Source organism: Macadamia integrifolia, unplaced genomic scaffold (assembly GCF_013358625.1).
Source record: "Macadamia integrifolia cultivar HAES 741 unplaced genomic scaffold, SCU_Mint_v3 scaffold_190A, whole genome shotgun sequence".
Lineage (NCBI taxonomy): Eukaryota > Viridiplantae > Streptophyta > Magnoliopsida > Proteales > Proteaceae > Macadamia > Macadamia integrifolia.
This window is the reverse complement of record NW_024870637.1, coordinates 647922-652558: the sequence shown is the minus strand read 5'-3', so window position 1 is coordinate 652558 and position 4637 is coordinate 647922. Positions and strand designations below refer to the sequence as shown.

General features: G+C 37.1%; 1 pseudogene; it reads left to right on the top strand.

Annotated features, from left to right (window-relative positions):
- Positions 1-448: 448 nt before the first annotated feature.
- The window catches only part of LOC122071186, a 4609-nt pseudogene continuing 420 nt past the window's right edge, over positions 449-4637 (top strand).

Below are 4637 nucleotides of genomic sequence, written 5' to 3'. Positions count from 1 at the left end.
ATTGGATCAAACTATCCAATCGTAGAAACGCAACCCTAAAATAATGGAAAAACAAAATAAACAATGCATACGGATTTTTACGGTAAGGTTGCCTATGTTCCCGGTGAGATGAGATCCTGCTTCACTATCAATGGAGAATAGGGTTACAGCGTTCGTCCTCACACCTTTTAGTATTATTTGCACTACAGAGAAAAAAACTTTTGCTACAAATATATAGCGAAAAAAACCCTAATCCGAAAAGTACATAATTGCCCTTAAATAAAAAATTCAAGCAGGGGGCTGCACCCCCTACACCCCTGCTATGCAGAGGGGCCTCTGCCCCTTGTAACCCTTACGATCTGTCAATCGGCTAGCGGGACCTTTCTATGTGTTGTACCAGTACTCCCTGAATTAAACTGGGACGGAATACAAGACATCATACACCAACGACTACTCCAGATGATGATTTCATGTTGGGTTGGTGTATGTGTGGATATCACTCCGCTTATTCCAATTTCTGCTTTTAATCTTTTTGAATCCTCATGAAGCTTCGAGCTCCAATTCAGTAATTTCTCCTGCAAAAGTGAAGCTGGTCTCATGGAAGCCCAGGTCATTTTCTTACTGAATCTCTACTCTTTACTGACTGACGATCTGATCTTTGCCATTCTTTTCTTTAGTATAGTTCTTCTTCTCATCCTGTTGTATCTAATTGCAGAGCATTTGTGTACGAAGGTTTTCTTACCGAAGAAGAGTGTGATCATGTAATTTCACTGGTAAGTATTGTTTTCTTCAAAATTTTCCCCCAGATTACGCGCAACTAACTACTTCAACAAGTTACACCTATTAAGGAAGTCTTACTATTGCTCTCTCTCTCTCTGGGGATCCATATCCATAGGCGAAATCAGAGCTCAATAGGTCGGCTGTTGCAGATAATGTGTCGGGAAAAAGCAATCTCAGTGAAGTTCGGACTAGTTCGGGAATGTTTATCCGCAAGGGAAAGGTATCCTTTGATCTACATCCTCCATTTTGTTCTTAGTATGCTTTCCTACGTATTATTTCATCCTTCCTTACAACTAATTTTCAGCAGCCTATCTCAATCTCGCTCCTTTTCTTCCTTTTTCTCCTAATCCACCCTCCTCAATCAATGACATTCAACTCTCTCTTTTTTTTTCATTTTCCTTCCACGCTATTGTGATGCGAGGAAGGGGTGGAGGGGAGAGAAAAAAAGAACAGAAGTTCTGAGGAATAATGCGTAATGTAATTCAAATGTTAGTGAACAATAATTGAATATCAGAAATGCAGTAATCTAGCTTAATGGGAAAATGGAAATGGTGAATATGATGAAACAGGTTTAATCATTACAGCTCCATTTTCATGTTAATTTTAATAATAACTTTGAAACATGATCAAATAAAGAACCTCTTCTTTTATTTTTTTCATGAAGAAAAGTCTAGAGTATCCCAAGGTTCTTGGCTACGAGATTTCATAATATTATGATACATATTAACAAATAGAAAAAAGTCAGGCATGAAGATACACACGAGAATATCGTGTAGAGGAAGAATTAGGCAGGAGTCAATTTCTTGTGGGGCACACATGCGTTTCTCTCTAGGTGGTGAATAGACAGAGAGCAGAAAAGCATAGGAAGTGTGGATGGAGACACAGAATTATTTTAGCTATTTGTTTGTCAACATAAGATTTATTAATTTTTTTCACTTAGGCAATGCCGGCCTGGCCTGCCGAGTCATGGATTAATATACAACTTGCTTGACAAGGTAGAACAGCTGGTTGTCAACTAAATGTTTAACTACAATTTTATTTCCTTTACCTTTCCAGTAGAGCCAAAATCTTTTGGACAACCTAATCTGATTTAGGAGATTGGCCCAAATATCAGCCTGATTGGTAATTCTCTTGCTTGTTGATTTAGTGGTTGTCCACAATAAGATTTTTACTTTTAAAACATTTTTTCCCTGTAGGTATTTTGCAAACTCAAGTCCAGTTGCTTTGAAGTTTGAACACCAATTAAGCTGATTCTGGTTGTTATTTATTAGATGGAAGGTGAAAGGGTCAGAAGCATTGCACAGAGAAGCTTTCTTAACCCCACAGGTATCTGGGAAGGAAAATGTCCATTGGTATCTGGGAATGAAAGGAGTCTCAGGAGATTAACATAATCAAGGATTGTGGACATAGACGAGAGAGCATTAACTAGCTTTACGACTTGGGAAAAATGGATGCAAGATAAATGAGTTTTGAATTCAGTGGTTGACAGGAGAGTTGCCACCTAACCTCTGTCCTTTGATTATGGACGAGCATCTATACATTTATAGGAGGGTGGTTCTGGATGAATTCATTGTACATTTACTATAGCAGGTCCTACGTGTTGACATACAGAGCATGGGTAAATGCAAAAGGTAGAGTTATGGACTTTGCTTTAGAATCCAAGGGCTACAAAATAATCTGTATCGATCTTAGATTTCCAGATGGATTTGGATATGGAACTGATATGAGGAGTGGGAATATGAAATTGATTTCCTAGAAATCTGACACTGACGTATGTGCAAATCTCCACTCTAATGTGCTGATAACATGATTCTGCTTCTAGATTTGTACTCATCTTTAATTTCTATATGAAAAAAGTACATCTTGATAGCCTTGTGAGGATAATCTATTGTAGCGGGGATCTTTGAGTGCAACTGTAAGAAGAAGTTGTTAAGTTTGTTTCGAATTTTTGATCTGTTTTGAAGATTGATCCGATCCGACATATTTTGGTGGCGATTCAAATGTAAATTTTTATGAGATCTGTGATGGAAGCAGAGGGCTTGGGCCTATCGAGCCCATCACTGATCTTGTATGGGGGTGCGGGGGCTACGCCCCTGCGGTATGGTTCGACCATGACCCGATGGGTCGAACCGCTATTTGGAGTATATATATAATGTACTGTTGCTTGTTGAGAGTCATTGTATTCTAGGGTTTTCACGAAGCTAGGGTTTCAGGGCGAGTTCTTCCTCGCTGCTGCTGCTAGGGTGTAATCTTTCTTCTGCATAGTGAATCATCTTCTTCTTTGCCCGAGGACGTAGCACACCACCCTGGTGTGTGAACCTCGTTAAATCTTTGTGTCGTACGGATCTATTGTCTCTCTTTATTCGTGTTTCTTGGTGTTTGATCTATCAGAAGTGATATGTTACACATTAGAGGGATTAATATACGAAAGGGTAGACCAAAGATGACTTGAGAGGAAGTGGAGAAGATATGGATAGCCTAGGCTGGAGAAAGAACATGAACTACAAAGTTGAATCGAGGAACAAAATTCATTTAGTTTGACTAAATGAATTTAACTTTGTAGTTGAGTTGAGTTGGGTTGATTTTAGTTGTGTTGTGAGGATACTCTTGTCTAGATGATCAACCGGTTTGAAACATGTGGACAGCTGTTCTTGGCAGACTGACAGTTGGATGAGTTGTACATCTTATGGATTAGCCCTGTATCAAATTTGGCCCATCATTTTTCAAGCTTTAACCCTTGTATTTTATATGGTCAAACAATATTGCTAAGTTCAGACTCGAAACTTTTCATCCCCACATTGGGTTAATGGACAACACCTCTATAAAATTCGATTGCCAACAGAGTTGCCATGAGGAAGCTTCTCCTGATGAGATGTTCAGCTAAAACTGCCCTTTCTAATTTGGGGTTTTGACATCTTCATTTATGAACCAAAAAAAAAAAAAAAACTTGGAACATTATTGGAGGCTTTTATATTTTTCTGAATCTGACTGATGGTTATAAATGTTATATCAACCTTATTGTTTTTTGCAAAAACAAAACATGTTATATCAATCTTATTATTTTTTGCAAAGAGAAAACAATAGGAAGAATCCTATGTAGTGAAAGTCTTCTGTAATATTAATTGCATGATTTTTTAAACATGACTAGTGAACTCTTCATTTGTAGGACCCCATTATTACTGGTATAGAGGACAAGATTGCCACGTGGACTTTTCTTCCAAAAGGTTTACTGTCACTTGAAATTTGGCTAGATTCACCGTGTTAATTGTTATACTTGTATCCTCTTCCAATTACAGATTATGTAAGATTGGTTAAAAAATGTATTACCATGTACTAACTTTATACTTTCTCAGTAATCAATATCTGAATATCTTGTTTGTTATCTGATGTATTCATGTTCATAAAGACAACTATTATTTTCTTCAGAACCATGATATGTGGATCTGTTCTTCGTAAGGTGAATTTGTTGTCTCTCGAGTTATTTCCTGAATCTGGGAAAAGTATAAATAAATAATATATATATATATATATATATCTCAACTTGGGTGTCTAATTCATTGTGTGGATGACATGTTTTTCATCTTGTGTGTTGCCCCTGCTGAAATTCAGTAAAACCACGAAGAGGGGATGCCCTTTTGTTCTTCAGACTCCTCCCAAACTCTACTCCAGACCAGAGTTATCAATTCGGCCAAATAAATTATTCTGCTGAACCGAATTTTAAAGAATTTTATCAAAAATTTGGACCGAATCCGAATTAAAAATAAAATTCTTTAAAATTCGCGACTTTTTCAAAACTGAATATAAATCGCGAATAATTCGGACCGAATCCGAATTAAACCGAATTATTCGGTTTATTTAAACATTATTTAAAAAAAAAA